General features: G+C 39.8%; 1 protein-coding gene across 2 annotated transcripts in view; it reads left to right on the top strand.

Moving 5' to 3' along the window:
• Nucleotides 1-4,947: 4,947 nt before the first annotated feature.
• The window catches only part of HS3ST5 (heparan sulfate-glucosamine 3-sulfotransferase 5), a 32,808-nt gene continuing 16,057 nt past the window's right edge, over nucleotides 4,948-21,698 (top strand). The window contains exons 1-2 of one of the 2 annotated variants that reach the window (XM_065631712.1): nucleotides 4,948-5,107; nucleotides 6,004-6,170. The gene's annotated coding sequence lies outside the window, so the exon portion shown is untranslated. The remainder of the gene's footprint in view (nucleotides 5,108-6,003; nucleotides 6,171-21,698) is intronic. The other variant, XM_065631711.1, reaches the window with a different exon arrangement.

Here is a 21,698-nt window from a genome sequence, read left to right as displayed (position 1 = left end):
ACTCTCAGGCACCAGTACCAGGGAAGAGGCTTTAGAGTGTTGTTCTTTGCCCAGAAGAACATCACCACAAGCCTTTCACAGTCATGCCCTGCTGAACAGCTGCCTTCTGATGCTGGATTTACTTGGACTCAGCATGGTCAGCCAGAATGTCTAGTCAGGCCCCCAAAATCATGATATTACTAAAAATTATTGAAAAAACATGGCTTTCTATCAGCCTTGGGTTTAGCTTTTGGACAACACTTCGATAATGTTTGCAAGCTATTCCCCATGGCCATTAAAGCTGGTTAATTGGCTGCTGATATATTGAGTGATATTTTTTAATTCTGTTTCTCCTCTTTAAACACGTGGATCTACAAAATGAGGCTTTATTAAAAATACTGAATATTATCAGATGCACTGTAAAAAGATGAAGGTAGGGTATACAGAGATAAAACAGCCTTTACCGAGAGCAACAGAAATTTTATGCTTGTATGGTCAGGGGGTGTGATTCAAATAGAGCTGTACCTTCAATAATATCTTTTTTTTTCTGCAGAATTTATGAGAGGAAGACCTTATTTCCAAGCTATGTTTTACCCAAGTACCATTAATCTGTTCCAACAAAATGGTTACAATACTAACAGTTCAGAACAAGGTTTCCACATCCGTTTATTAAAATACCTTTTTTTTCTCTCATCTTCACATCTTCTGTAATTTCAGCTAGTAACATTTGGCATTTTTTAAAGCTAGAGCCTACAGCATGCAAATTTTTCACCGTGATTTAGATGTGCTATTAGTGTAAGCATACGTATCAGGAAGTACAGGGAGAAATAATTACGGGGGGAGCAGAATTTTAAAAAGCTGGGCATTAAGTGTGCACCTGGACACTGACAGGAGAAAACAGAATACCTGTCTTGTCATCGTGTTAGCAGAAGCCAAAACTCTGCTACATTACTTTCTAGTAAGATACATTTTTTTAAAGATGTACCATTTTAAATGACACGAGATATTAGGAGAAAAATAGTAAAGGTTCAAATCTTTGAGCAGGAATTCAGCAGAGCTATTCACATAAAACTAAATGTAGGAACCCTATTCTTATGTTCCTAAGCACTGCTACCTGCTAAAAGTGTTATTAAATATCCAGATTAAATGATGCTACTACAAGGTGGAATATCTGCCTTTAACTTGAAGGAATTGTGCATCCAGCCACATGTGTGGTTGTGTGCGTGACTGCTATGGATATGCTGGGAGAAATGCTAATGTCAGGACAAGGCTTACGCATGCGCACCTTACAGTAGAAAATACATCTCTCTCATCTTGTATCTCTAGAGGGCTATTTAATATGGTTTTTAGCAGTATAAAGATGCAATATTGTGCTCAATAATTCTTAGGACTGCTTGTGGCAGTAAAAGTGTTCTCCTAATCTCTTACTCATGAGAAACGTAAGGGAAATAAAGCCATCATTATTAGTTCCTGGACTCTGAAAGGTGCCATTGCAATTTCGTCACTACTCTATAGAGACCTGTTCAGCAGCATCAGACTTTTAATTGCTCCAAACCAATCCAGAATTCAGTTAATTATGTGTCTTTTAAAAACTCCCTTTCTGCATAAAAGTAGGTTAAAATATTACCTTAATATGTTCCCCTTATAGATGTTTACACTTCTGGGTAGCCGTGTCAGTTAACCTTATTTTGCTTTGGAAGTTTTACTCGAGCTAGAAGGATATAGATATGTCAGCAGACACAGGATATGCAACACTCATTTTTACCTTTGCATCTACTTATCTATTTATGTCCCTACCTATAAGACTCATATAGCCCTGCTTATAATCATGTGTCTGGTCTAGGATTATAAAAATAAATACGCCAGGCACTTGCTAGGCTTTTCAAACACAGGTGTCTCCTGTCTGTCTTTTCCATGCACAAGGCAGCAGCATTGCAGTGCTGGGCCCTGCTGCTCACAGGTGGAAGAGGGGGATACTGCTGACAAGCAGGCCTGCTGCTAGGCTCCTGTGAGCGTGCACCTCTGAGCAGCAAATGACAGGAGCCTTTCTCCTGCTTCAGGATGCTACGGGTCAAATGCAGCTTGTCGGTAGCTGAGGCTGACCCTGACACTTGGGGCCACAAAGCAGGGAAGTGGCTACAGCACAGTGGTGTGAAAGGGTGACTTGCCAGCCTGGCTGTAGAGGAACAAGCGGCAGGCTTCAGTGATGACAACCAGACACTCAGGTCAATATGACTGACAAACGTCCAAAATTGCCAAAGCCTTAAACTTAGGTTTAAGTCAAAGATCCCTTACGAAAGCCTTACCTCTCTGAATCTTTCAAACACCTAGCAGTCCAGCCTAGCCAGTGCCCTTGGCTTCACACAAAATATTCCTGTCTCTAACACCATTTAACATAATGTAGTCAAGTGCAAAAGTGTGAAAGGTGAGATTTGTTTAATAATAGCAAAGTAAGGAAAAAGAGGATACTCCCCATATACTTTACTTTTAGCTGTCTCTTGATTGCCTTTAGACTCTATGGTGTCAAGATTGGAATTGTTGACATTCTGAACTTCAGAAAAAGCCAAATCAGCAAAGTCATGAGCAGGGTTTTATTCTGGGTTTTCTTACGTTCCTGCTGAGACCAGAAGTGTTTAGCTCTATGGAGTTTTCAGTTCAATCCACATTCACATTTGTACTGGGATCAGATTGATTGTGACTGGGTGATTTTTTTTCAGTCATATTTAACCCTTAATGAATGCAGAACCTGATCTGATTAATAACCAGCATGTTGCAAGCCCAGACTGCCTCAGTAGTAAATGATTAGCCAATGGAGTTTGCTGTCGAAAGAAATGATTGAGGACATGAACTGAATAAGATTAAATACATTTGACATCAGAATTTTAAAGCATGTAAGCAGAAAAGTACCATGTACTGAGCATGAACCAATCACTGATTAAGAAGGTTAGGAACTAACTTGCCCATTAAGTTGGTTCTTCTACAAATGTACACCTTGATTATATTTCACTATGTTGTTTGTAATTCATTTTATACTGTTCAGTTCCAGGGAGAAGGAGTATAAAGGAAAAATCCAGCATGCTTTGGACTCCATTGGAAACTGCTAGGAACAACTTGCTCTGATTCCCTCAGTATAGGGGGAAATTATAGTCCTGAAAATAGGGGTCTGACCCTGCATACCCAGAGGCAGCAGAGCAGCGCTGCATTAGGCAGACTCTGTGAAGGGGCGATGGCTTCAGGGAACAGGAGGTAACATAAGCAGGTTTTATCAGGCAGTTTGAACACTGGTTGGGATGCTGGCAGCTACCTGAGCTGAACTTTCCAAGCTGCCCACAGAACAGCCCTACCCTGACCACAGAAAGGGATCCACTAGGCAAGGTGTCAATCTGACTCATTCTGGTAATCCCTGACTGCTATTTCTGGGATTTTTAACAATGTAACCAATTTTGATAATCCTAATTCATGTGTACCTGTACAGACTTGTTGCTTAACAGTTATTAAACTTTTGCATGTGTAAACAGGCATTAAACACTCAAATGACTAAGAAAACCAATTGATGTCATTTTTTTGTGTTACATCAGTCTTTAACATTTAAGGAAACATTATGTGAAAGAATGGAACAACCTATAGTGGAGTATTGTATTGGAAATCAGACTAAGTACAGCATTGGGTCTGGTCATTTGCGAGTATTGTGCCAAATACACTGTGTCAAATATTTTCTACTGAATGGCAACTCATCCAAAGAGTTGTGCCATGCACAGAAATCATCTGCCTCTGTGAACAACCACAAGGCATTAAAAAAAAAAAAAGAAAAAAAGTAATCCTTGAATACTGGAAGTAAATTGTGGAATTACAACCCCAGGAGAGAATTTTCTTTTGCAGATTGCATGCCAGGCTTTTTCTGAATTATTATCACAGATGGTGAAACATTCCCATGGCCTTATCCTCATGTTCTTTTCTATTCCAAATGGAGTCCTTTGTGAAATGCCAGCATGACTGCATATGTTTGAACTCTGACTGTCCACTTAAACGTATGTTGCACTTCAGTGTTGTGGTCTCCAGGAGAGTGTTAGGCTCTGTTTCAGGAGGTTTATAACAATTTATTTTCACCCCAAGGCCACTGAAACCTTGCCTAGTAGAATCTCTGCTAGAGTATACTGCTAAACTAGAACAGAGTTGAAACACAATCTGTCATGCTGTGCTTAATCCAATAGAGCTGCAAGCTTCAAAAACTCAATTCCAGTCTCTCCCTGTCCTCCATACCCAGCTCCATGTGCCCATCACTTCCCTCAGCTCACTGCAGCGATCTTTCAGCTGCAGAGTTAGTGGGATCTGCTTGCTGATCCAGTGGAAAATGATGTGTGGCTGGCTCTGCAATCTCTTGGTCAAAGGTCTGATGCACGACCTCAGATAAGATGATTCGACTCCCTCTCTCTGCCTCAATAAAATGTGAAAATGATAGTGGTGAGGTCCCTGTAATTAGTTTCTATCCTGGTAAAAGATTTTCAATGACACTTTATTTCTCAGTAATTAGGGTGAGCCTATTTAACTGACAGGAAAGCCAAATATAAAATTACTTAGGTGATCTTATATCTTAGACCTCATATTTTCTTATGTTTGCAACAACAGGTATGTAATACCCATTTGTTACTTTGTATAATAGGTATTAAGAATCAATTTTAAAAGTACATAGTATCAGAGATATATAAAAGAAATCACAGGAGCTGCAGGTATTCTTACAGTGTCTGTGAAAATTTATATCATAGTGCTGTAAGTTTGGGATGAAAATACTGCTCACGTTTTGCAACTTCGTAGCAGCTGAATTTCAGAAGGAGGATAGGGGGAGCTGGGCAGAGTGGGTGCAATCTTTCTAGTGTGCCCGCAGTTTGTCATCCGATAGGGGCAGTGCTGACTGCCCAGCAGTCCTGCCCTCATTCCTCAACCCCCACTGCTGCTGCTGTGCCTGGGCACAGCACTGGAAGCTGTGGTTCCGCACTGCCTGTATTTGTAACCCCTATGTGACAGCCCATCACAATCTACAGGGGTAATTTACCTCGACTCCTGTTGGTGGAGCAGTACAAAACAGCTGGAGTGAGTGTGCTTATGGACTTGTAATTTGAGGGGCTTCTTGGTGAGTAGTGGTATGAGCATAATGTATCCAGTACTGGTACACAATGTACAAGCTGTATTGAAATAGATCTGTTCCACAGTAAATATGATTTTATGCTTCCTAATTAAGCAATTAATTTGAGTTTTGCCTACCAATTTGCAAATGTCAGGGGACAAAGTTGAGAACAAGTGCATGCTGTATTTGCATCAGGAGCTAACAGCTAAAGGATCGTGCAGAACTGATTGTATGCAAAATTGTTTTCCAGATTAATCTTTGGATGCATTTAAATGGATAGTTATTTTTACTTTTTTCTTCACTGATCTGATGTAACCTGGTATGACCCCCCCTACAAGAATAAGAATACAGATGTACAGAATGTCTTGGCTGACTGCTCTGAGTGTCCTTGAAAGTCCTTCTTTATTCTTATTAGGAGTCTGTTCTTTTCCACTGGGAAACACATGTTGTCCTGTAACTCTAAACTCGTAAGAGACAAATGTCAAGAAAACTTAGATGGTTAAATAAAAATTGATTTGCATGGTCTGAGACTGACAGCTGTTTCATACAGTTTGGGCCAGTCTATGGAAATTTTGAAGAATTAATAACCAGCAAAATCTGTTTCAAGTAAAATATGCTCAGTATGTTCGATCCAAATGACACTAATTTTGTCCACAGAAAACAGTCTTGAATAATCTTTGGTTCATCCACAGAAAAGAAACCAACCCTTTTGCTTAATAAAGATAGAGGAAACTTGTTTAATATGAGCATGTACTCATTTACCATCCATTATTTTATCATTACATGTATCTATGTATGTAGATAATTAGAGGTCTAACCCAGAAATGCCCAGAGAAGGAGAGTCAACATTGTGCTGGTTGTTATATCAGTTCTGCACCACTGAGGAATCCACTTTATTTAAGGAGAATCCCCAGGAAAGCAATGAAAGGAGTCAACGAGCTGCTTTACACAAGTGAGAAGACTCTGGTCATGCATGTCTAAAATGTGCCATAGAAAAAGATGTGATTGCCCATTTCATGGCCTATTGGACTTCACACGGAGTGTGCTTCTAGCAAAGAACATTTCTAAGGTACTGCATGCAATAAATGAATCCTCTAGGCTCTTGTTTTCAATGTTGCATGCACTTCTTTAGCATGAAAACTTCTGTGGAGGCTTCATGAGCTAAAAATTCTCTGAGGTGAGGTGTTGAGTCTCTAGGAAACAAAATTGGTAATGTTGTACCTCTGGGCATCTATACTCCCACTCTTCCATATTCAAAAATCAATGTATGACAAAGATGTTGTTTTACCAGGCCCACTGTACCCAGGCAGCTATTAAAATGTTATTAATGGTATCATAGGCAAATTGGCATTTGTTAAGCATATGGGCAGTATTATTAGCATGACATATGCCTGGCATTTGAGTAACTGTCACCAGTATATCTGAAACAGAAGGTGCCTTCTTCATGGGTCAGTTCTCTGCTGAAATCTGTAGAGAGTTGAATTGAAACTAGTTATTGAACCCAGTGCAATCTGGAGAAACTACCTGGTCCCTACAACTCCCATGTAAACCTGAGACTGAAGAAAAAGCTGCAGTTGACTGAGGAGGCTTATTCAACCAAAACAGCTGAGGTGATGCAGATACTTTCATCATGCAAATAAAAACGTAATATCAGCCAGTGCACCTGCAGTGTGATAAAGTACCCAGTGTGTATCTTGCAGCAGCTCCACAGGCTTTGTACTGTGTGTTTTGAAACTAAATCTTTCTTCCTTCTATTGACTTCTTGCCCTCTGGTACATTGAGTTGGCTTCTTGAGACGCTTTCACTAAGTACAAAGTCAATTGACTGTAAGTGGTGATGAAGAAAACGTCATGTGATTAATATTACAGTTCAAGCTCTTCTGATCAGTCACAGAAAGAGCAGTCAAATAAACTCAACTTCATTTTGAAGAATCACACATGGTTAATGGTGGAGAGTCTGCTTGGAACCCAAAGGGAAAAACAAGCCACTTGAGGCAAATCTCTCTTCTTTTACATAGAACAAACTGGTTGAGCAGTGTTAAAAGCTGCCTATTGATTTGTGCCCAGACTGAAAGCCATGCAGTGATGTAAATGAAAATGTGTCAAGAGTCAATATTGATTTTTTTTTCTTTTTCTTCTTCTTTTTTTTTAAAGCAAGGCCACCCCCCCTGGGAAATACTGTTAGCTATACTGCTAGGCTTGTCAGTGAGTGAAGTAAGACTCTTTTCCACAAGACTACATATGTCCAGACATCAAATTTCCTTCTTTTACTGAGGTAATATGGACAGCATGCTGAGAGCAGCTATGTTGAGAAAATTTCTTTTTTGAGAAAGTTGTCAGATGAAGAAAAAGAAATGACAAACAGAAGAAATCAAATGTTAGAGAAGATAAATTTACTGGGCTGAGCTTGCAGTCTAATACTTGCAGAGTAAACCCAATTTTAAAAAAAATCTTTGCTTGCAATAAATTTGTGTAACAATATAAATTATACTCAGCAAGAGCCAAGGACAAGGAAAGGGTAGAAAGGGAGTCCTGCTGTCCCTAGAGAGGTGTGTGCTTAGCTAGAGTAGACCTGGCAAGTTTCTCTAGAAAGATGCAGGCCCCAGCAAGAGGCTCTGCAAGAGTTTCTCTTTTTAGTGAAGCCTAGCAGAAGAGAAATGGGTGATCCCTGAAGAGTAATCCAAATATATTATTTGTTGAGTTCACGTCATGCTCAGCTAGGGATATATAAAGCAGTTTATGAAAATCCAGCTATCAGTTGCCTATTTTTTTTCCCTTGAAGAATTAGATGCAAACTGCAATTACTACTGTTCTCAAAATCAATATTACAGCTTTTTCTATTAGATGCCAAGGAGTAACCAGGCTCTTCTAACCAAAATTTCTACCTTACTGCCTCTTAGCAAGCAATATTCTTCCAGATTTTTGACAAAGACTCCTTCTCTGTAACTGTTATCAACCTGTGCTATCAAACTAATCATCTACACCTCACTTACAGGTGACAACAGGATGTGGCAGACAGCCTATTGCAGCTCTGATCTTCTAAGAATGAACCAAGGCCCACAAGTGAGGGTTGTATTTAGTGCAGAGACAGCCTTGTGAGAGATGCTTTTTATTTATTGGCACTTCTTAAGGTTTTGGATACTTCCACACCTCCTAGCTTTGCCTTGTGGTCAGAAGAAACACTGTGGTGTTTCTCTGTGAAAAACAGGTCTCCTGACTGTATCTGTCCCAAAGAAATCCTCACCTGAACCGTAGTTAACCCAGGGTGGCAAAAGAACTATTTTAAACTGAAAATAAATAAATGGAGAAACGAAATTCTAAATTTTATAGGGAACTAGACCAGGCACCACAGCTTCAAGTTGGCAGTCTTCCAGTTACTGGCAGAAAAAGGCGCCCCAAACTAGGAAAACGCTGTGGTAAATCAAAAGTGCAACCCCAAACATATTAAGGAAATACTCCTATCGATTTCATGTCATTGAGGTTCTGGTTCCAGCTGATTAAAATAAAAGTTCATTTTTAAGACTCTAGCAAATTTAATTTGACCTTTTATTAATGGCTGCAACTGAGTTATAAATGGATGCCTGGTTATTTGGGCTGCTGAACTGAAAGTAGTTGAATGAATGTATACATGGGGCTCCCTTTATATTTATCACCATCTCATATAAGTTTTTGACACTTCTATTTACTTTTTTTTTCTTTTTAATTTTTTGTTGCCAAACAGAATGAGAACCATAAATGTAGTAATTTTTTAAAATTATTTTAAAGAGAAGAAACACAAGGATAATAACATCTTCTGTATAAACTAGAAGTAATTTGTCACAAATCAGGAAAGTAAAGTGATATTGCGGTTGTTCATGCATTCTGCCAGGTTTGTCAGACAGTTTGCTTTCAATTTGGCATTATAACCATTCAGACTTATTATTAAAATTCATGCAGAGGGAGAAAGAAGAAAATATAACATTATTTCACTGCTATGTTCTGTATGTAACGTGCAGAGATATTCACCCAGTGAAATTCTATAATAAAAGAAATTATTAAGAAATATGAAAGGCAAAACAGTTATGAATTGGATGCATTTTATAAACCTGTTAAAATGTATGAATGGGACTGATCTGACATTAACTACTTTCCAAACATTTTACTTGTCTCATAATAATGTTCTTTGCGTAAATTATTTTACTTTTTCAACACCACAGTTTCCAGGGCTGTCTCACACTTTTCTGGGGACAATAACTGAAAGTAATGTGAGTTATTTCAGCCAACTTTGGAAACACCCATTTCTTCTGTACATCTGCAGAACTAAACAGGAGAAGGGCTGTAAGTTAGAACCACTTAGATACTCAGGCATGTAAGAAACAAGTATTGACATGTAGAGAATTTAACTAATATCTCCTGGAGTCCTCATTCCCTGGTGTGGTGCTCCACCTTGGAACTGCACAGGAAGCCACCTGAACTAACCAGGAATGAAATGAAGGGGAAAGAAGTATATGCCGCTGGCCAGACAGACATCTCCTTTCTCTTGATACTCTTGGCTGCAAACTCTGCCCTACAGCTAGGTGCCAAAGCCTTCTTTCTGTATTTGATGAAGCAGATACAATGATATTTCACGTTTTTCCTTGAAATTTCTTTCATCCATTCATTCGTTTGTTCACCCGCTATGAACAGAGACTTGTGATTAATTATTTGTTCTGGAGCAGGGACTTGAATCTTGATAACTCAGGTGAGTGACCTAACTGTTGGCAGTACTTAATCATGTAACTCTTAACACCAGCCTGTTCCGAAGGCACCTCTGTGATCTGACATGGCTAGAAAAATGGTTAGAGAATTGCCTTTGTTGAGAATTCAGCTTTAGGGACTCAGGATATTTGGGTTGTGCTAGGACTCTTACCTGGAGTGCCATCATTTATCTTTAAGCCTGCCTAAAGAGAGGTACTGACAGTTTTAGCATCTCCTCCACCCCAGTGGAAGAGAAGCCCATCTAACACCAGAACAGTATAAAAGCAATACAGTTGTAGCTGTGTCCTAAGCTTTCTGAGATGCTGCTTGACTTTTGAGGGTACACAGAGAGGCAGTGATCTGACCAGATGATTACCTAGTGGACATTCAGTGTCAGAAGCTGCCCCAATGCAGACACAAGCTGCAGCAAACAAGGCAAGACCTCCTTTCCTGGAAGTCTTCCTGCTGCACCAAAGCAGTCACCTGGAACCTGAGGGCTCACAAGCTTCTCCAGCCAGGTTAGAGGGAAGGGCTCAGTTAAAAGTTTCATTCAGTCACTGGTTTAAATAACAAGCAGTCTTTGGAGCAAGGAGCAAAAAACAGGTCTCTTTGCCAGCTGAGTGCCCTAATTGCTGCCCTATGGTCACGCTCTGTCCTGCTCTCTGGCCCAAGGAATCCTTAATTATATAATGTAAAATAAAACATCTTTCTTAGAAGAAGCACAGAGTGCTCTGTCCATCTCTCTGCCTCTGGGTATTCGCGTATGCATGTGCATACATAAAGACACTACTCCATAGATGGAGATGTTGCAATTCTCTTGGGAGGTGAGATATGTGAGTTCGAATCCTCTTAGGCTGGAGGGCAAGAGCGGATTAATTTTGTTTTTTTCATAGTCTTATACTAGAAGAGGGTTTTAATGGGGGGCTTGAGGAGGATGGTAGAGTGACCTTGGGAATGTTGTATGCCTGGTAGTATTTGGTTGAATACTAAATTGCTGAAGGAGAGAGAGGATGATAAGTAGGGGGAAAGAGGCAAATCAATTTTTATCTCAAAACTGTATTGGTTAAATTAATCATTTAAATGATCCAGTCTGGGTGCTTTATAAGATGTACACTTTTATGTTGAAGTCACTTGTCTTTTTTACAGATGAAATGCTTTGAAATCAGTATAGTGATATGTCCATTTTCTCGGCACAGGTCACAGAGGGTAAGACATGATAATAGTTTATCTGTTTTTATTTTAAAATGGAACCATTTGAATTATCTTCAAGAGGAAAAGAAGGCAGAAAAAAGAATGAAATAGCAGCTGTCTGAGAAAACCGGCCAAGAGTTACACTTTCTCTGAGAAATCTGTATGAAAAACAATTGTGTTGTTTAATGTTTGTTCAGGTGTTACATTCAGGAGTGAATTCAGCGTGTAAGAGGCTGTGAGTGAGTTTCAGAAAATGACATGATATGTGACTTACATTTTGGTGAAAAGAGAAGTGGGAAAAAGTATTACTCATTTTTCTCTCACCCAACTATTTAACCCTCTTTTAACACTTGTCTTATTTCAAGCACTTGCTTCTGTCCTCTTGAATCCAATGCAGAGTCTTTAGTTGCTTGCCCCTGGGAGATGGAAGAATCTGTCTGAGTCCCATTTGCTTTGAGGGTGTGATAGAGTGGCAAGAGGGAAAGCAGAGGTTTGTATTTTGTTTACAAGAAAAGGAGACAGACATGGGGAAGGAATATTGTGTGAACAGGGAAGAAAAGATTATGCATTGAAAAGCCTTTCAGAAATCCTGCCCCCCTCCCTTTTCCCTCTATCCACCCCATGAAAATTATTCTGGCTTTGATCCCACCTCTCCCACTCCCCTTTGTTCAGTGACACACAAGTATGTGACCCATGCCCTGAAAGGTAACAATTCCCATTTCCTTTCCTGCTTCACTTGGATCAGGAAGAGGAACTGTTTGAAAAGTAATGGTCATGAAATGGATTTTTAATGTGAGGTCAGTACTTCTTGTGAACATTCATGCCAAAAGAATTTAACCTGCCTGATTATTTAGAAACAAAAGCAAATACAAATAGACTGAGAACACAGTTAAAATGTGATTTCTAATTTATTGTAGTGGTTAAGAGCATATTCTAACTCAATTTGCCATGCTCTCTGTGATTACTGTAGGCTTGTCAATGAGAAAAACTCTTCCCAGTGAAATATCTGGATTCTTGCCCTTAAATAAAATAGTATTGTTTATGCCTTCTAATCAAGGATATTGTTTACAGGGCAGATAAGTGCTAAGTCTTCTTCCCATTATTGACTACATGATTTATTTCCTTTTGCAACTGCATTTAAATGTGCTAAAACCTCTCTTGACTGTTTATAATTTTTTCAGTGCCTTGCTCCAGTATGTGAATGCAGCACATTTGTATCAAAACAGCTGACTACAGAGCTAAGTTACTGGTCACCTGCATCGAAAAGCTGTGGCAGTCCTTTTACTGTTTATTTTCTTTTCTGTAGCAGAGCATTTAAACATGCTCAGGGAATAGTGTATTATTGGACACAGGTATAAAGAATTCATCAGGCTAATTGAACAATTAACCATTCCGCTGCTCTTGATCTGCAGAATTTTGCTTTAAGATTAGAGTGAAAAGGTGAAGATTAACACCTCTGGGTCAGCAGGGCTGATGAGACATGATTTATTAATCCTCAAAGAAAACCTTAATTGGACACTGGAGCACTCTTTCCTTCATTGTTAAACACTGCCAATTCCCAAGATAATTAGGGTAGATGGTGAGTATGATAGAGACTTATTGTAATTAGATGCACCAAAACTAAGGTAATGATTTTTCCCCTGGGAACACCATGTGTTATTTTCTCCAAATAAATCAGTGCTGATGTTTGCGAACACCTGAAAAACATCCCCTACAAATGGTCATTGACTACCCAAACATAATGTATAGAAGAGAGCTGGAGAACAGGATTCATAAGAATCCTTTGATTTAGAGGAACTGTCTTAAATCTCAGCCTTCAGAGCACAAAGAATTTACTGTACAAGCAGGTTAATGAGCAGGTTGATTTATTCTTATTTTTTTACCCATCGTTACTCATTCTTCCATCAGATTCTTTCCATTAAGAGGCACTGATTTACAGGAAGAAGTACTCCTCTAAGGAGTTGGTAGGTTTTGAAACCAAATCTTGGAAATTCTTTCCTTTTCAAAGAAACTTTTTTTTTTTTTCCAGGCAGTATAATGAATGTGATCATTATAATGTAGCATGAAGCTTAAGATGGGAGAAAAATCCGTAAGCATAGAATCTAGATACTGTACCCCAGGCTCAAGAAATGGAGCTGTGTAACTTCAGGATTCATTAAGACACTTGGTGTAGTGCAGCTTTGATGAAATAAGTTAACATTCTCATTAGGGGGTTGGAGCAATCATTTGGAAAAAGCTTCCTTTGCTACATTTGTTTACTGTGTCACAGGAAACATGTCCTCAGTCAACTGGGATAATCATTGTCAGCATTTTACATAGTTATGAAGCAAACTAATAAACCAGATTGTCGAATTATGTCAATCATGTCTAAACATCAACAAGCAAATTGCGGCATGCAGATGGGAAATTTGTAAAAAAGCCTAGATATTCAGTACAGTGTGAACAGTGCACATTGTGAGATTGTGATTTAAGACCAGTATCTGGGGGAAATGTGACTTTCCACTGTGTGACTCTGAAGCCAGATTGCTGTCTCTATTAAATTGTCTGGTGAGACTTTTGACATTTAGGGCACTGACTGAGGAGAACTTGTATCATTAAGCATTACGTCCTGTTTCTCCTACCCCATCACTTTACCCACCACATTATCGCACTGGTAGATTAGTTGTCTTGTTGCCTCTGCTAGAGTCCTCAGGATTTATTGCAACTTCATATCCAGACTGACTTCCCAAGGCTCTAGCTGGAGCGACGAGAATCAAGAAGTGGTGTCAGAATTTTTTCTGCTAAAGACATATGAAAATTATATATATTCCTACCTAGCCCTGTTGGGGATTAGGGTCAACTTTTAGCCCAGTGATCCCGATGTCAGCTTTCTGAGTGACAAATCCTTTCGGCACTTGTCATCTTTGCACTAGACACCACCCTAGAGGGGACAGAACCTGTTTGTGGCTGGTAGTTGCTGAGTACTTGTGTGATTTCACCTCTGCCCAGGCTGATACATAAGGGACAAAAGAATGAAGAGTTTAAAAAATGCTATAAAGCTTTCAGAATGCTTAAATAGACTGAAGTGAATATTGCATGAGAAACTAAGATAAAAAGTAAGACATTAATCTGTAGAATGAACAAAAGATCTATTAAATTAATCAATAGGTCTTTCACAGAGGCAAATATAATTTAGTTAAAGAAAACACAGAGAGTGCCAGAAGAATATAATGTTTTCCGCCTCTCCTAAAAGCAAGGATTGAGAAGAACAGTTATTGACTGACAAGTATGTTCTTCAGAAAGGAAAAACGTGCTCTGGAGGGTGGGTGTCGGAGCTGCGCTGAAGTTACAGACCCCCCTGCACTGTAGTGTCCCACAGGAGCGTGGCGTTCAACTCACAGCAGAGAGATATCACCTGATCAGGAACACTGGTACACAACACACACTAAAGCCGGTTTCTGTCCTTCTTAATATTTGGAAGGGAGTAGCAAGGAAAAGAGATGTATTAATTGCCCAGCAACTTTAACTGTTCTTTGGGAACATGATGAAATGATGGCAGAAAAAGTAATGTATATTTTAAACAGGGACAGCTGTCTGGGTTCCCAGGTAATGGGAAAACCTCTCTGTTATTGTACATGCCAGTGTAAGTCACTCTTTTCATTAGATAAGCCCTAAAGGGTTTGATGATGGTTCTGCCAAAGACACAAATTATTGTTCAGCCTCAATGAAATGTAGATTTTTTTTTTTTACTGAGAATATAATGCATCTTCATCCAAAGTTTTTACATTGTGATACTGAAAGTCCATCATTTTGATGGTCATTCCTTACTGATGAAAAACTGGTTTGATGCTCATTTTTTTTTTCCAAAGACTCGCTCAACTACAGATTTACCTGCACCATTGTTGCATGTCCTATTGTACTGATTTCCACTGATCCATGATCATTATTATTTTGTATTCCTTCATTCATCCTGCATAATATGGAGTGCTTGGTCCATACTGGTTTTTTATTTACTAACCTCTCTTTGAAACACAGTCATGAGCTACCCAGAGGCCAGGTATTTGGAGTCTCAGACTTTTGCAAATAACTCTCCCCTGTAGCATCAAAAGACTTAACTTCAATATTATTAGTTATACTGTTACAACTTCCCGAGAGTTTTAAGTGTCACAAGCTAAATTGAGGTGCAGTGCAGAATGTCCCTCCTAATTCTGAATGTTCATGGCCAAACCCAGGCACCTGCTATTCAACAGCAGTTTCCTGAAACTTGGGCAGTAGGAAAGCCAGAAGCACTAAATTGAACTATTAGTGTAACACACAGAAGGGGTGGGGGTGAACAAACTAAACAACTGTATCATACCCCAACTGACTGGAGTACTGATGTTATTAATTTGAAGCTGAACCAGCCATCTGGGCTCTTTAGCATCCATGTATGTTAAGTTGGAGTCTGATCCTCAGAAAGGGGGAACCAGGGAAAACTTAATCTGCCATTCTGAAGAAAGGCAATGATATTTCCTTTTCTCAGTGTGAAGCAGACTTTGCTGAGGAGGAATTTAGGAGGCTCATGGGGTCTGTTTGTGCTAGCAGGCAAAGAGGTTCATTTTAACTTCATCTGGCCCTTTGGGAGAGAGTAAACACATAAAGCATCTTTCTTTCCACACAGCTTCATGATAAAGTTTCAGAGTAGCATGAGCTTGACAAATCTCGCTGTACAATTCTAATTAAAATAGATCTTCCTTTAAAAAAATCAATTCCATTTAAAAAAAAAACCTCCACAGTTCTGCTTCAATCTCAGTCTCACTAGAAAGACAAGTATCAGTAAGCTGTTGGATCTTGTGAAAAAAAAACATACACAACCTGACTGATTGATTTTAAAATGCAATAAATTAGAAATCACACTTGACTTTTTCTGATTGGAACTTAATTTGATTTGGAATGGGTTTGTGTCCTTCCCTACTATTAATTAGCAATAATAACAGTGTTGTTCTTCTATGTGAATTTCAAACAGATCTCCCTTCGTATAAGGCAGATGGTTGGCACAGCTCAGAGCACTCTCAGTCGCAGCAGAGGTCTCAGCTCCATTACTTCTGTTAGCTGTCAGGGGAAGGCTTTGGTGGAAACAATGGTAACCTGAACAGGGGAAGAAGCCGTCAGTGGAATGAGTTTATGTTTTCCAAGCTGCAACTTGAGAGACAGCTACAGGCAGGAGGGGCTGTGGCATTCTCACAGCATTGTAGCCATCACGGCTTGGGTGCTGGGGCACTGCAAGGAAATGTATAGGAATGCAGTATGGTAGCGGCTAGAGCCTGCTTTAGAAATCCAGATATTAAACTGGTGTCAAACAATCTGATCCATATTTTTATCTAAAGCATTAGACCAAACCTTCCTTGGCCAAAACCAAACTCAATTGCATTATCTTCTGTTTGTTCAAGGGATAAGCCTCGCAGCTGTTCTTGTTGTGTAACATTTATCTCTTTAGAAAGGCTGCAATAACAAGAGAAGCTTACATGTAGGGACTGGCCCCTTCAGTAACCTCAGAAGGAGCGGGATGCACAGCTCTGTGCAGAGCAGTCTTGTGCTGACAGGAGACAATTGGGTGGATGGCTTAATTTTCTTTTCCTTTCTTTAGCTTTACACTGGAGACTAAATACTAGTCTGCAGAATTCCATTAATATTCAGCTGACAGACTTAATTTCAAAGCAAGTATTATATTTGTTATTTTCATAGATGGAAAGAAGCTGTTAGTATTCTAAAAGATAAAAGAGATTTTCTTTTTTCCTTTTTTTGCCTGGTGCATCAAGGGGTACAAACACATTCATAGTTCTATGGCTGGTTTCTCCAATGTACGCTGGTAGAGCTGTGAGGATTTAGGATGAGTGTGAATGTACATGGAGTGCTGGTTTCCTTTTAATCAGCCCTGTTCTTCACACAGCAGTGTGAATAAAGCTTGAAGCTGGGCACTGTGTAAACTGATGTGGATTGGTACCTTAGGGGTAAGCTAAGCAGAATGATGTTTAGTTCCAGTTATTATGTAGTACTAGCCTAAGGACTCACACGGAAATCTACGACCTGTATATATAAATAGCACAGGGAGCCCCTCCGGATCACAAGGTGGCCAGGTGCAGGGAAATGCCCTCTCACTGGGTCTTACTGGGCTGGACTTGGCAGTAGGGGGGACCAGCTCCATGGCTTGTCCCTGGTGGCCTGGGAGTATGGGAAGACTGGGCAAAAGCCCGACAGCTTCTCCCTGGGAGAGGCTTCCTACCAACAGGCAACTGGGGAGAAGCAGGGAGCGAGGGGAGAAGTGGCCTCACAGCAGAGAAAAATTGTTTACCTAGGATAAATGTACTTGCCTAAAAACTTTACTCCTGGAGTCCCAGGAGAACCACAGGAATGGTTCCTCTGACATGGGGTAGTTTGGGAAACCTACTATTGCTGAGGATATTTTGGCATCTTTTCTTCAGGTATCTTGAGCTGCCAAGGGAACCGAACCATCATCTTTCAGAGACAAAAAAATATAACTGCAGATACAAAGGGGAAGGACAGAACTGTGCACTGCAATGGAAAGCAGGGTTCTCTGAATATATAAAACTTCAACTCCATGATACCTTTGTACCTATTACTTACCTGTGTTTTACAAAACAGAAGTTAAGAAGGTCCTCAGCTTGCCTAATACAACCTAAAGACATGTCTACAACCACATAGTCTGTTAGGTAACTATTAAATAGGCACCATTAACTTCGAGGTAAGAGGCGCCCCATCTCATACCCCACTCCTGAATTCTGATTCTGTTGATAGTAACAACATGGCCACTGACATCATCCCACCTGATCGGATTTTCTTTTGCGATCAGTCCCATAGAATTACTAAATATATTAATTTTAATCAAACACAATACATTTAATGGTCTTAGAAGAGGAAAAGTGCCTGCCATTCTCAAGAATGAGAATTGCTCAAGGAAGTAATACAGGACATTATCATATTAATGCACACAAACCCCACAAATATTTCTAGAGAAAAATAAGGTGGTTAGTTAGCAAGAATGTTCACAGAGTCATGAGCGAAGCATCTTCAAAGACCAAAGGATTAAAGCGAACCTGCAGATAGGACAGAGTGCTACTTGAAAGAAAACAGTGATTTAATCCATAGCTCGTACTAGAAAAATAATCCTAGGTAATACTATAATATTGTTTCCTTATTCTAGGCTGTGATCTTGCACTTGCAGAAAACGGGGCCTGTTGCAGAGATGCCAGGAGGCGAATCGTTCACCTGAGTGGCTGTCAGCACAGGGGAAGGAACGTGGTGCTGCCATCCATCCTCCGTCCTGACAGGTGCCTCGGGTGGGGACGTGCCACTGCTCTGCAGCACAGGCAGCTCTGTCACATTCTCTCACAGCCGGCTGGTCAGCATGGTTACCACCTCACAGATGTGGATTTTTAAGCAGATATCACCCAGTCTTCTTTGCATAAGGGGAAGCACAGCTGGACAGAAATGGCCACAGGCCCTTTCCCACCAGAGCTTCTCCTTCTTCCCCCTCTTTTGCAAGAGGGCTTCAGTTGAGAAGTCCTGGGAAGGGGCAAGAAATGTATGTGCCACATGGGCATGTGGGGAAATTATTTTGCACCAGTGTAACTGAGTCTGGTCTTGTGCTGAACAGTGAGGATAAAGTTTTCCTCCAGGCTAAGCTGTGGCCCGGCTTCAGTCCATTAGCACATTGGTTTAGGTGCAAAGCTACCTATGTATATTTTTAAATGGAAATCTTCTGCCTGGTAGCCTGCTACCTGGTAATTGCATCGGCAGAGCAGGGTGAGGAATGTCAAGAAGGGATGTAAGCATGTTATGTGAATAAAGCAAGATGAAGTTAATCATAACAGACATTTGCTTAAGAATATATTGTACGTTCCGGCATAGAAAGAGACTACTGTCTTCTTTACACTCTGTAAGGTGAAGTAATTGAGAAGCTGTTCCATTCAGATGCTATTTCAACTGGGAAGCTATGAGATGAACTACCCCAAAAATTTTCAAGGAGCCAGACTTAAACTATATAAAAGAGGATCCTTCTCTGAATTTAACCAGCATAGCACATGATTCACTAAGCTTCAATGGTGAATTTATTATGTGGAAAAATTAATTTCTATCCCATCTTCCCACCTAAAAAAAAAAAAAAAAAGAGAGAGAGAGAAAAAGGAAAATAGAAATATTTCTAGTATTTCTTACATAAACTCTAGTTACACCTTCTGATGAAATGGCAGGATGAAGAGAGTCATTAGGGTTCAAGGTCAAAATGAAATTCTGTTCACATCTCAGTCCTTCATGCATCATTCTGCAAAATGAGAGAGCTGAACAGAGGAAGAATTAGCTGATTTCTTTTAAGTTTAGTAATTGCAAATGCAAAACGAATATCATTCTCCAGACGTGGTGCCAGAGGACAACACAAGCTAACTAAATAATGGCGGCTCTGATAAATAATTTATACACCATATCAAAAGCTGAATGAGATAAAGAAATGGAGAACCCATTTGAAAATTTGGAAATTGCTCAAAGCTTTTCCTACAGTGACTCCCAAGAGGATGAGCGTGGAGCACTAATAAACTCTGTGACCGTGTATAATTCATAAACTTTCTCTCATTTTTTGATTTTCAGTGCTCACAGTTTATAGTTACAGAGGAACAAAGAATGGAAAAATCCTGCTAGCAGTTGAGAAGAGAGCATAAGCCAACTGATTCCTCCACTTAGTCTATTCATAAAGGGCATCTGCTTTCATCCCAAACTGCACATGTACTGCCATTAAACTTAGCACATTGAAAGCAGAAAAAAACCCTTCTGCTCACATCCTCATGCCTACTTTATGTTTGTATTTTTATGACAGCTATTACAATGTGACATTATAACACAACAAAAGCCATTTCAGGATTATTTTTATTAACAGTACTCTGTTGCAGCTTTTGGTTAACATTCAGACTGGATTTGTTATGGATTCTTTCGATGGCAGTAGAGCAAAGCAGTGGATGCTATCTGAAGGCAGTGGGCTGTTTCTGAATGCATTACATAGCAAGAAACTTCCCCCTCACAGCCACACTGGAAAGATGTTACTAAATTAAACAAATCTAAAAATTACATTTGGATAAGAATTGTCTTGAAATTATTTTGACGGTCGCAGTAACAAGCCTGTGAAATCTGATTTTGAAAAGACATGGTGGGCAAGGGTGTTATTTTTAACTCTTTGCACATCAGCACTTTGTTGCGTGATTTCAGGCACAGTACAATTCAGTTGCACAACCAGCCTTTTGTAATCTGATGTGGATCTGAGTAGCCTGATGATTTCCCCTTCATGGATACATGAAATACTTTAAGCTGTTAAGATTTTTTTCCTCTAAGATGCCTTAGAGCTTTAATTTTTATTTTTGCAGTCTATCTAGAAACAAAGAACTGTATCCTGTGGCTGAGGGAAACCCTCTGCTTCCTACTTTGAGTACACAAGCAGAGCACAACACACTTCTCAGCTGCAGGATAATTCTTGAGCTGCTGAAGGGCTGCGATGGCACCCGCAGCCTCTGCTGCCATGTGCGATCATAGCAGCAGCCAGTGGAACACCAGAGGTGGCATCTCCAGCTTCCCACAGTCATCAAAGACACAAAGTAATCACCCTGTGCTCTCAGGGCACCCAGGCAGATCTGTTGTCCCAGGTGGGTAGGTGGGAAAGGTGAATACTGTGAGCAGGCTACAGAAGCAGCTACAGGGCAGCTGCCCTTTGGTGATTCCCTGTGCTCATGCTCAGGTTGTCAAGAGTCTGACGAAAGGGATCCATTCCCTCAGTTTCCCCCTGGCTGTGTTGCTTGCCTCTGAGAGCCTGTTGGGTGTTATTTGAATATTGGTTACTTCATTAATTTCCTCCAACCACCAACTGATGAATAAATTATTCATAAGTAAATTTATGAATTACCAGTTCTATTGATGATTGGATAATATTGAAGAAATAAATTATTCAGTCTTCTTTTCCCCCCACCAAACGACAAATAAATTATTTGTGAGTATTCTTTTTTCATTATTAGGTCAACTCTTCCATCACTGAGACATTTATAAGAAGTCACTCACTCTGATAGCTACACAATTTGTAAACAGGACCCTGTAAGACCTATATTTTCATAGACAAACAGAATGAGTTTATTGTATACTTAGATGGCAGTTGCTTTAAATAAGAGGTCCTTTAGAACATGAGGAGGTGTTTTTGTATACTTCAAAGGCAATTAAACAAAAGGCTGAGATATTCTGGGGTTAGTTGTCACCCAGCCAATATATTTTGAATTGTGTAGATGATTTTACAGTTTTCTGTATTTCCACAAAATACAGCTGGCTGCAGCCAGCCCACAATTCCAAAATATATTAGGATGTAGGTTCTGTAAATAAGTATCGGGAGCAAAGCCAAACCAGACAGATACCTTGACTAATGGCCACTACAAACGTGAACTGCATAGGCCAGAGATTATTTCAAGTTCCTGAACAAATTACATGAGCTTAATATCTAGCTAGATCCATTGCTTCCCTCTCTTCTTTCACTGATTCACCACTAATGTGGCAGACAAGTGACAGCCTCTTCTAGTGGCATCATTTCTGGCATATTTTACCATGCAGACAAAATGTGTCCATATGCAAAAATATGAACAGTCCACGTGGAGACTGTCTTTATGATGGGTCATTAAAAAAAAAAAAATCAT

The sequence above is a fragment of the Caloenas nicobarica genome, chromosome 3, assembly GCF_036013445.1.
Source record: "Caloenas nicobarica isolate bCalNic1 chromosome 3, bCalNic1.hap1, whole genome shotgun sequence".
NCBI classification, from domain to species: domain Eukaryota; kingdom Metazoa; phylum Chordata; class Aves; order Columbiformes; family Columbidae; genus Caloenas; species Caloenas nicobarica.
Note: the sequence above shows the minus strand (reverse complement) of the source record. Positions and strands in the feature narration are given on the sequence as shown.